General features: G+C 39.6%; 1 protein-coding gene across 3 annotated transcripts in view; it reads left to right on the top strand.

Moving 5' to 3' along the window:
* Window positions 1–12,179, top strand: part of GPM6A (glycoprotein M6A) — a 175,741-nt gene that overhangs the window by 149,698 nt on the left and 13,864 nt on the right. The window lies entirely within an intron of this gene.

Here is a 12,179-nt window from a genome sequence, read left to right as displayed (position 1 = left end):
TTATATTTAAGGATTCCACCCAAAACTCAAGCTTAATATTCTGAAATATGATAAAGGTTTCCCACCAGGAGAGTGATTTACAGCCCTCTGTGACAAATTCTCATAGATGTTTTAAAAATCAGAGCTGTAAATGTACTTCAGGAGTTACAGCATCTTACAGAGGCAATTACTTGTATGTCGTATTATTGTATCAAGACACGATAGGCTCTTTCGGTTGATCAAGAGTGTGCAGAGATGTGCTTCTAAAACTAATTATGGTACATCTGCCTTCGATATGCCCCTTTCTGTGAGATTGCCTTTGGACATTATAAGAAGCCTTCCAGTTTTTGTTCTTCAACAGTGATGTCAAAAGGGGAGCTCCCAAAGGAATGATTCACAGTCTGTCTTGCAGTTGCATTTGACCAAGCATGCACATCTTGAAATGTTCAAAGCCCACCTCCATGGAAAACTGATTCATGCAGAGAGAAAATAAGCCCAGTGCACACATGAGATTCCCACCACCCCCATTCACTTGTGCTATTATAAAAATAAAATAGTTCTAGGAATTCAAACCATCAGAATATTAAACGTCAGAGGGGGCAATGTGGTTCAATAAAAGAAGCTAGAATGAAAGAGTAGTTATATTCTGAGAAGTGTTTCTTGTGCTATCTGAGAAAATAAGTATCTCAGTTAATCTGTCTAATCTGTTTGTGCACACATCTTTCTGTATGTGAAAAGAAATGTGGTTATTAAACACAGATGCTAATGCCTAATATTAAACTGACTTTTGTAGGAAGTAAGTTGATATACTCCTCAGTTCCCTGGTAGCTTAATGCAGATGAATTTCATAGCTGGGTAACAATTGGGTAACAATTGGTAATCTGAAGTGCAACAGTTTGAAAGGCTGTGCATCACATAGTAAAGTAAATGCAGTGAGATAAAATAAAGGCTGTTAATGAAACAATGGCACTATTGATTATAAGTGAGAATGATACCAAGACATGAACATCCAAGTTTATGTAAAGAAATAAGACTGGGACTCACAAATTTAAGAGTAGAAATGAAGAACAGTCTATCCGCAATAAAGATGGTGCATCACAATATGTTTGTCTTTCTCCATTTCAATTTCATACTTTCTGATCCAAATGCATTTATTTGGAAATAAATTCAATTGATTTTGGTGAAACATTCTTCCAAGTAGATGTGCTTCAGACAAGGATATTCGGTTGCAACCATGTTCAAGCTTTCTTGGATGCCAAGTGAGAATTAAGCTATGCTCTCAGTGCATAGATAATAATGTATGAAGCCTGTTCTATCCCACGCCACTTTCACGTGTCCACGTAAAATTCCATCCTTTTCTGTTTCTGCATTCACCCGCATTATTATTATTTGCAGAAAATGTGCATTTATTTTAACTTGTATTTTCTCCCACAATATGCATTTTAATTGTATTGGGATTTCTTTTAATCATTTGGAAACTTTTGAGAAATGTGTAAGTTGTGGATAAGTTAAGTTCCAATCCACCCATTTGTAATCCCTACAAAAAATAGTTTGTTTTTAACTGGGTATGAACATAAAGTTAATTTAGTTGGTGTATAAAGCATTTTGCCTATCTGACAAATTTAAAGGCAAGTCTGATTACAAAACCAACTTCTTAGGGTTTCTCTGGACATTAGGCTGATCATACCCTTAATATATTAGTTTTGACTGGGCGACTAAATGATGTTTTGATGGGTTAAGTTAAGATTATCCAGTTGTCATGGATGGATGGTAGCAGTTGCCCCTTGCAGGGATAAATGACTAATTAAGATAGTCAACCCTCTGAGAGTTATGGCATCCAATGGACACCTGAAAGCTTTAGGTGTGTGTCCAGTTAGAATGGCTGGCAGCCCTGCTGAGGCACTAGTCTTATTGTGGAATGGCAATATGCACAGTGGATTTCAGATGGCTACTTGGTATCTGGGAGAACTCCAATAGATTAAAAAAAAGGCTGGATGACAGTTAAAGCAAATGGAGTACATGTGCAGGCATACATCAGAAATATTATGGGTTCAGTTCCAGACTACTGCAATAAAGCATATAAAAGTTATGCTTATATTATATTGTAGTCTTTTAAGTGTGCAACAGCATAATGTTTTAAAAGACAACATACATTATTCAATTGAAAAAAACTTTGTAAAAATGCTAACCTTCAACTGAGCCTTCAGCGAGTCATAATCTTTGGGCTGATGAATGGCCTTGCATTGACTCTTCCTTTCACTTCAACACTTAGAGGCCATTGTAGGGTTATTAATTGGCCTAATATCAATATTTTTGTGTCTCAGGGAATAGGGAGGGCTAAGAAGAGGGAGAGAGATGGTGGGGAGGAAGGAGCAGAGGAGAAGCAGCAGCCAAGCCAGTTCCCTTTTGCTTCCTTCCCCACTGCCGTGCTGTATGACTCTCACAAAATGGCCTGCCTCAAACTCCCACAGAAAAGGCGGAGGGAAGCTCAATGGTCCCCCCCTGAGAAAGCATGCTTAGCCTCCCTGGCTGCAGGGGTGGGAGTGGAAAACCCTGACTTCAGCCCAGCCATCTCCAATCCCATGGCCAGAAAAGAGGCAGTGGAAGCAGCTGTGGCTACACCTGTATTCTGATAAGGAGCAGCAGGAGTCACTGCTCCTGTAGCTTCATCTCCCAATGCAGCAGCAGAAGCTCCTCCAGACCTTCATTTTTTTACATAATATCTGAGAAGTGCATTAAAGCAAGCACAATAAAATGAGGTGTGCCTGTATAACGTAAGTGACCAAGCACACAATCACATCTTGTGGGATCTTCCTATAAAGAGAAGTAACCTAGAATCCAACTGCTGTGTCAAGTTTGTAAGTCACTTTGAAGGCAAAGTCTCTTGAAGGCCAACCTTGACATCACAGTTATTACAGATCTGGTGGATGTATCTAGAGCACCATCTAGACTAGGTTTGGATCTGCTTTAGTTGCTGAGGTCCAAGGACACAGAAAGATGCTTGAAAGCATATGGGCTGTCTGGAATCTGGGATCAGCCAGAGGCACTGCTGATAAAACCATTAAAGAGAGAGGTTCATGATCTGTGGCTCACAGGGGGGGCCTTTTTGGCAATGATGCCCTGGTTGTGGAATAACCTCCCCACTGAAGTTTGACTGGTGCCAACACTTTCCATCTTTTAGTGCCAGCTGAAACCCTTCTTCTTCCTTTTGAGTTTTGAGATATTCGCCTGTGTATTATTTATTTTAACAGATGGCTTGTTTGATTGAAATTGTAGATTGAATTGTATATGGTGTTTTATGCTTTAGGTTTTTATATTGCTACACACCCAGAGGTCATCTCATGAAGTATGGGATATAAATCTCATAAATTAATAACCATAAAACAAATAAATATTTTTATCAGCACTTCTTCAAGGAGTTCAGGATTCTGCTGTTGTTTACTAGCATACTTTTCACAGTACATAACTCATTGTGATTAGTCCAGGAACAGCTTGCAAAATAAACACTTTGGATTTCTCTGCTGGTAACTGACCATCTTCTTGTGATTGATGTTCCCAAAATGACAATGGCTGTGTAACATTCTCACTCTTGCAGTTGCTTTGCCATTACTGCTAAGTTATTTATTATCTTTTTGCACATATGCTTGCAGAAATTCTTAATCATTAATAAGATTTCAATCTCTGTCTGTAGAATAGCTTTCTATCAGCCACATAAATCTTCCTTTGAGGTATTCACATCAATTTAACGTGATAAGCTGGTATCTTTTAGTACTATTTTTGTGGTGCTTAAGGGATATTAACCAACAGTTTGATGAATAGAAGCAGAAATGGCTTGTATTTCAATAGTGGATGATTTTCCTTTTGGATTCAGTACAACAATGAGAAGTAATCCCATTTTAAGAGAGGTCTTGGATCTGTATTTGAATATTTCTTGGACAAATTATTTGGAACACCTACTTCTAAGATGGAATTGAACTCTTCAATAACTGTATCTGTTGAGTAATTGTTGATAACATAACATTCTCAGAATGAGACGGTGCGAAAAGACAGAACAACTATGAACAGGAAATGAAAACAAAGATGGAAATAACTACGAAGATGATTTGATGTATTGTTGCATGGTATTCATATGTTACTGTATTTATTTTAAAATATTATGTATGCACCCCAAAATTATGCATGGTGAAAGTCAGGTTTAACAACAACAACAACAGGCTTTGCACTCGCAGATGTGTCTTTTTATCACATGCACTAATGTTTTCAATGCCTTCTGTATGCATACTGTAATATCATAAATGTATTGCAGACAAATGCAATGCACTGCATTTTATAGTAGGGAAATTTGTACTCCACTAAGAATAGCCAGAGAGTTATACCTGATGCCTTTCCTGGGTACATAAAAATGCTCAGACTGTGACGAGGTCTTTACTTCTAAGTTCAAACTTATTAAACATAAAAGAATGCACATTGAAGAAAAAAGACCTTACAAATGCTCAGAATGGGAAGCCAGGACTTTGGCTGATTAACATTCTATGTTCTTTGAAATGTGTTTGTGGGTGATTGGTTTGTTTTTGCTTTTTCTTATATTATTCATTTTGTGTCCTTTATTGTATTTCAATGTTGTGAACAGCCCTGTGCTCTTCAGATAAAGTGCAGTATGCAAATCTCAATTATTAGCAAGGCTGTCACAGCAGATAGAAGTTGAACAGATAGTTCTAATACCATAGGGTGTGGCTTTGATTCCTAAATTCTTGTGAATGGGTTTTAGGGGTTTGGGTATAAAACTGTTCTTCACATACTTGCTACTTAACATTTAAAACTTTGGGCTCTCCAAAGCCAAAAGGTGTGCACAGGTGTACTTAAGTTGTGCAGTGAGCCCCCTGAGGAAGTGCACTCACTAAATTTTGTAAAACATAGAACTTTCTCTTCTAGATCGAGCGCAAAGGAAGCTGGTTCTGTGGCTTTACAGCAGTGGCTGAAGCTGAACAGCCCTGATTGTCTGGCTATTAACAGCTTGGGTCCAAGTTACCTCAAGGACTGCATAATCCATTAAATTACTGCTTGAGCACTGAGGTCTTTGTTGGAGTGACTGTCAGAGACACCCATGTCTTGGGTGCATGGCTCACATCCACTAGGAGCCATGAGGTTAGATGGTGGGGCCAATTTTGTGCAAATCCCTCACAGTTGAGGTCAGACAAGCCCTCTACCTATTGAACTTCCAGCAAATACTAAAGCCTTTCTTTCTTTTTTATTCCAGCAAGCATTTTACTTCAAGTCTGTTTTTTTTAAAGTTTTAACTGATTTTTTACCCTTTCTGTATTGTATTTCTTTTACACAGCTTAGAGTTTCTTGTAGACAGGGCTTTCCTTGAACATCTCCCTTGTTCTCATATCTGGCGCCCACCTGAGAAGTGCCAGAACTGAGTTCTGGTGAGTTCCAGCTGGAAAAAAGAAAGCCCTGTCTACAATAAACTCTAAGCTCCAGCACCTCTTTTTCTAGAAAAAGAGCAGTATATAGATAAGCAGTATATGTAGATAAGCAGTATATAAATTGTTTAAGTAAAATAAATAATAAACTAAAGTTGTCACTAACACACCTCTCCCCTAAGGTAGCTTTTCAGTGGTCCTCCCACCCTGCTTTAAGGAGGGCAAATGTACATTTAACTGGGGGGAAAAATGTACATTCAGCACAATATGCCTGATGCATGGGGCTCGGGCAAGCCAGACTACTGAATCAGCAGTCAATTTGTTCACCAGTACATTGTGAAGATGGGAGTAAGCCACTCTCATGCTGTAGGAGAAAAACAATGTAGTGAATCTAGATTTAAGTCTACTTTTGTATGCACTCCAAGGGACCACAACATTTATTATCTATTGTGGTTCTTTTTCTGACCACTGCATGCCTTAACAGGCTTCTAATACACTCATGCATTACTACTCATCACATAATTGATCAGCTTCCATCTCCTTTGATAGTTCTCTTTCTTGCCCTCTGGAAGAAGCAGCTCCAAGTTAATCTGCTGATCCAACAACTCACTTGGGCATCTCTATTGCTATTTATGTTTACATTTCCCTTCCCATATCGCAGGTGATTTAAATGAACCCACTACCTACAAGGTCAGTCAGACTGCCATGTAAGAATGATACACAGAAGGCTTACATTCCTATGCCAATCACTCATACTGAAATGACATACAAAGAAAAGAAAAGAAAGCAAGCCATTTGTGTTGAAATCAAAGATGGAAAAATAGCCCAGCTAAGTCTTACCCTAGCGCAAACATGTTTTTCAGTGCTGTTTCTCTAAAAGTTTAGAGGCCTATGTGTGGACACAGAGTTTGGGTTCAGGTTCATTTGTGTAGAGCAAAATTAACATCCTTTCTTAAGGTACAATCTAGTCCAATAAATTTAATATGAGATAAATTTGGAGTACAGAATGAAATGTATTTAATATTTAACATAGTTGTGCTCATATTGGCTTAACTTTATATGGGCGATAATGGATATTGACTGCCAGAATTTGAAGGATTTTGTAATCAGCTAAGTTGAATGGAAAAATCATGTCATTATCCTAGTGATACATGCCTCAGCATTATTATTTGCATATGCAGACTGGGAAGTAAACACAATTACATAATGTTCTGGTTTTCCATAGTTCTGCTTATGTACTCTTTCACATTCTCACTTAATGGTATTTAATGGTTCTTGGAAGAGATTTTTCTTCTCAGAAGAAAAAGAGACATGCTTTGAATGCATCCATCTTGTTTATATGGAATGTTTATGTAATGTGTTTGCATGTGTGGATTGAAACAAGCACGATAGCTTGCTACAAATGAGCATAAGTACTGCATGTTGCCAACTGAATAATGGCAGAACTATAAAAAACAGGACTGCTATCAAAAATCACTACCCACCCCAGTCCATAGCTTCTGATTCAATTTATTCTCTGACCTGATGCTTTTAGTTATCCCTACATGGCACAGTGATTTGTAGCACAGGTGGGAGATTGGGAAGATGCATCATAATGATGGCACGAAAGGAATAAGTAGAACTAGATATTCCAAGGGGGTAGGAGGAATATGAAGAATGAGTGATTTATTTTCATAAAACCTGGCAGGCCCAGTAGAAGCCACTGGTAGCTTGTTCATTGGTTTTCTGCTTGGCAAGCAAGGAGCTGATAGAAATGATGAAGAAGAAGAGTAGCAGGTGATAATGGTAGTGAGGAGGTAGACTCTCTAAGCATAGAATCATAGAATTGTAGAGCTGGAAGGAACCCCAAGGGCCATCTAGTCCAACCCTCTGCAATATAGGAATTTCAACTAAGGGAGCTCATGGAAGGTCTCTTCTCCCAGGGCCCACCAAAACTTGTAGCCAACACCAAGACTGCCCAGGCTGCTTTCATTAACAATTAGAATGCAATATGAATACTTTCCAAAGAGAATTATGCTATGCTTTATTTGGATTTACCTTTTCACAGTTATGCTGACTCTGATGTCAACTGTCAGACATTTCCTTCCAAATCCTCCACTGCTAGCAGTTTGAGAAGAATCTCCATTGTTCATAAGATGAATGTATAATTCTACACATTCACTCACAGCTGGCAGGTTTATTTTTATGCTAGTAGTGGGCTATTCATCACCTTGATTGCTACTTAGCTTTATAATAAGTAGACTGCACTATCGCAGGCCCAGCTGCTTGTATATAGTAATTGCAACTACGTAGTAGGCACTCTTTGCCATTCCATTTATGTCCTTTCTAAAGGGATCTAATTCAATTACCAAATATTCCATTCTTCCCTCTGGTTCATCATGATAATTAAATTGTTGACTGCCGTGTCTGATTCTTTCATTCCTTTTCAGCTGAGAATTTACCCATAAGCAATATTTCATTTACCTGTGACTGAATCCTAGGACTGGGTCTGCATCTCTCTACCTTAACAGGATCGAGAGATTACAAGATAGAGAGTTTGTATGCCTCTTTTCTGGCATGCAACATCTCTCATGTGAGCATAGTAACCATTTTTCTTGTTGCTGTGGCAACGTTGCACATCTCCGTTAAGGACTATTCACCAGCGTTTTGAAATAGAGATCTGGGTGCATTTAGCAGATGTGGGCTGTGTCATGTCCTTGCATTTGATGTCACTCTGCAAGTGGAGGCTGGCAGAGCTAGACTGAGGCATTCAGCTGTCATCCCAGCCCTGGACAAAGGGGGTTGGGATTGAGCCCTAAGTCAAATATATGCATGCTTATTGTGGGATGTGCTAATAATTAGGCTCTTGTCGCAAAACAAAACAGCATTGCAGTGGCATTGTAGGCAGACCTACCCACACAAATGCTTGGGCTGGAGTTTAACAAGTTCTAAATAGCTAATTCAAGAGAACAGAAGCCCAACTTTCAATAACCTTATGCTGTCAGAAGTTGGTAATTGTTTGTGCAGCAGGCACTTGAACTGTCTCAGATATATTTTTCTTCCCATAACATTATTTTTTTTTCATATCATGTTCACATAGGCTTCACTGTATAGATTTAATTACAAATATTACTGAAGTATGATAAATTATTACGTATTGATTCATTATTAATAGAGCATTCCACACATCATTCTCATTTTCTTCCTCATGAAAAACAGTTGGAGGCAGGAAAGTAAACCTGGAAGAATCAATCACATTGACTTCAATTAATAATGCAGAAGGGAATATATGAGCATTTCAAGAAGAAGGAAGGACCTAATTTAGAAGCTGTGACTCAGGGTGCTTTACACCCCCTGCTGTATATGCTTCATCTTTGCAAATAGAAAACGAGTAAAGGAAATGAATCCTAAAGCAGGGATGAGGAACCTGTGGCCCTTGAGATGCTTTGAGATGTTGGATTGTAACTCGCATCAAAGCTGACCATTGGCCAGGTTTGCTGGAGTTGGCATCTAACATCCGGAGGACCTCTGGCCTAAAGTTAAAAAGAGGTGGAGAATAGAAGTACCTGTGGAAGAACCCTGAGTGACTATTATGCTGACCGACAGGGAAGAGACAATTGGGAATGAAGAAAGGAAACAATGTGGATGGCAGCAGGCCAGCACACTGGGTGTATACCCAGCCTCCTCCCCAAAATGTCTATCAGGTTCTTAATACATAGTGTAACAAGAAATAAAATGAAATTGTCTTTTTAAAACAACAACAACAACCCACAAGGAGATACCTTGTAAAATTGGAATGCAGTTCAGGTTATGGTGGCGGTAGTTAGATCTTGATGCAATTTATAATGGTTTAATTGAAGATTGAAATGTCCATCTGTATAGGCACAAACTCATCTGCAGGGCCAACCCTACCATTAGGCAGAGAGAGGCAACCTCCTCAGGTGGCAGGTGCTTTGGGTGGAGGGAAAAGATAATGAGGTGTTGGAGGACAAAGCTGTGTAGGACCCCTAAATCAGACTACTGCCCCCAGGAGACATAACAAAATCCTTTTTCAAAAACTAAAGGTTGGCTGACAGTACAGTCCTAATAGCCATGATTGCTAGGTTCTGCCTCCACTGTTGCAAGCCTTAAGCTTCTGAATATCAGTTCCTTCATGAATATCCTCCGAGAAGTGTCTGTCCATAGTTAGGTTGACTATAATGCACTTTACAGTGCATAAGACTTACGGTATATTACTAGGCAAATTGTTGCTTGGCTAAAACAGTGGCTATGTAGATCCTTTGACCTAGAATCTGGTAACTTTCTTCAGCTTTCTTTCCCTTTCAACACGATATTAAACAAATTTAGCCTCGGTGAATTCAATAGAAGAAATTGCTGTCATTTCACCTATTTCATTATAACTATGTTTTACATGGCAGTATTAGCTGGTATTCTAATAATAATGACCTAATAATAATTGTCATCATGTAGAAGAGGGATTTTTCTTGACTCAAAACCAGAGCAAGCATGAAACTAAAATTAGAAATAAAATGAGACTTATATTATCTGTGCAGTTCTAGTCATGTCTACTCAGAAGTAAGTCATTTTAAGTTCAGTGAAATGTACTGCCAGATATGTGTGTATAAGATTGCTTTAACACTGAAGAAATAAACAATCACAAATTAATTTAGTCTGCAGACATAATTCTTCAAGTCTTCTTAATTTAGGATACTGACTGAGATAAATCAGATTCCACTTGTATTCAGCCCTGAAGCATATCCCCTTTTATGTAAGTAGGCAGTTCTGCAACTATCACCTCATTCTAAGCAGCAAGCATCCAATCATACTTTCTTTTTTAAAAAACCTCACTTTAAAACCCTGCAATATAAGTTCTATATTTTTTTCGCAACTTTTTTAGGTGGACGTTTTCATGCACACCAGTTCGGCATACCTAAAAGCCATGCCATGATTTTGCCAATCTCTGCGACTGATCCCTGCTAATCTAGATGGCAGATCAGGAGGGTGGACACTGGCAGGATAGTCCTAATTATGGGAGGACAGTTGCACAAAATGCAGTGCATTGTGGTATGCAGCATTCATTGATTATGATTTCATGGTAGCAGAGGTGGGGTGTGGAAATCCACTAGAAAAGCAACATCCAGATCCATTTCACTGTTGGCAGGCTGGGAGGAAGCTTCTTCCTGTCCCCTCCCATTGACTGAAGTGGGAAGGAAAGGGAATTACCTATGCCGGAACCGGGGTGGGGGTACATTTGCACCAGATTCTAGGACATGTCAGGGAAGTGAGTTGGCTTTGAATGCACCATATGCATGCCCTCCCTGACATACACACTTCTTCACTGGCAGCGAATCATCAACAGAACAGCTGTGCCAGTGTACATAGGGACTTTGGGTAATATAAGTGTTGTCCCACCGGTATATCTGTCTCTGTCATGAAGTATCACTTACACTGCTCTCAAGACCCCTCAGCCAGCTTTATGGTAAGTATGGGATTGCACTACAGTGGTATCTCGGGTTACAGACGCTTCAGGTCACAGATTCTGATAACCCAGAAATAGTACCTCAGGTTAAGAACTTTGCTTCAGGATGAGAACAGAAATCGTGCTCCGGCGGCGAGGTGACAGCGGGAGGCCCCATTAGCTAAAGTGGTACCTCAGGTTAAGAACAGTTTCAGGTTAAGAACAGACCTCTGGAACGAATTAAGTTCTTAACCTGAGGTACCACTGTAGATACACCGGGTAACCAACATGTCAAAAAACCTCTGTTTATTGATTTAACCCATTTATGCTGTACTCATCACAAAACTTTCCTCAGATGGCTTACAGTATAAATGTAGAGGTGCAAGTATGCAACAGTCGTAATCTAAAGCAGCATAAAACAACTGTGACAATAGGAACAGCAGCAGATAAGAAGGCAGCAGAACACCAGACAGGAGATAAAACATGCCTGAGAGTATAAAGTGGTCTTTACCTGGCATTGAAATGGCATCAAGGTTGAAACATACTTAATGGAATTAACCCTTTCCTCAAACAGAGTCTAGATTGCTAGTCCCACATAGGACCCTAGGGGCCAGTTTTTCTGTTAGAGGAGTGACATGGTTGCTTCCCTTGCATCCACTCCCCACTTGCTCTATCCCACATGTCTGCCCCATTTCCACTGCTACTTTCTATCCTACCAGCAAGGCCGGGGAGCTGTCCAGCAGAGTCAAGGCATGAGCTGTCCAACCAAGAAATGCCACAGATCTGGGTGCTGAGCAGAGTGACATTTTGTATCAGCATTAGCTTGGCACCAACTCATCGTCCTTATAGCTGCCCCACCCTTTCCTAAAGCATCAGCAGGGCCCTGATCCAATTAACTTGCTGGTTTTTACATCATTCTTCAAAGTAGGTCTCAGGATGTGAGGGCCCATTCTGCTAGATACTTGCACTGTGCTGCTGGTCCCTCTGCTCAGACGAAAGCTATGTGTTGAACATCCATGTCTGAATACAAATCCTTACGTTCAACTGCCTGGGTTCAGCTGCTGGCAATGTAGCCCATATGAGCCTTTGAGTTTCCCTGGTTGGCAGCTCAAAACTGTTGTTTTGCTTTGTAATTATCTGTGGCGTTCAAAAAAGGGTGCTTTCAGACTGTCAGTATTTTGCAGGAATGATTCAAGTAGATACCAGAACTTTGGGTTTTTGGAATTGAAAGTGCTCTGTCACCCTAACACAATAAATCCATTTTTTTTTTCATTTTGGAAAGCAACAGGGAAAGGCATTTAAAAGTGAGGGGTGAACAAATGATTAACAGGAAGACC

This window comes from Podarcis vaucheri, assembly GCF_965113315.1.
Source record: "Podarcis vaucheri genome assembly, chromosome: 9".
NCBI classification, from domain to species: Eukaryota; Metazoa; Chordata; class Lepidosauria; order Squamata; family Lacertidae; genus Podarcis; species Podarcis vaucheri.
Note: the sequence above shows the minus strand (reverse complement) of the source record. Positions and strands in the feature narration are given on the sequence as shown.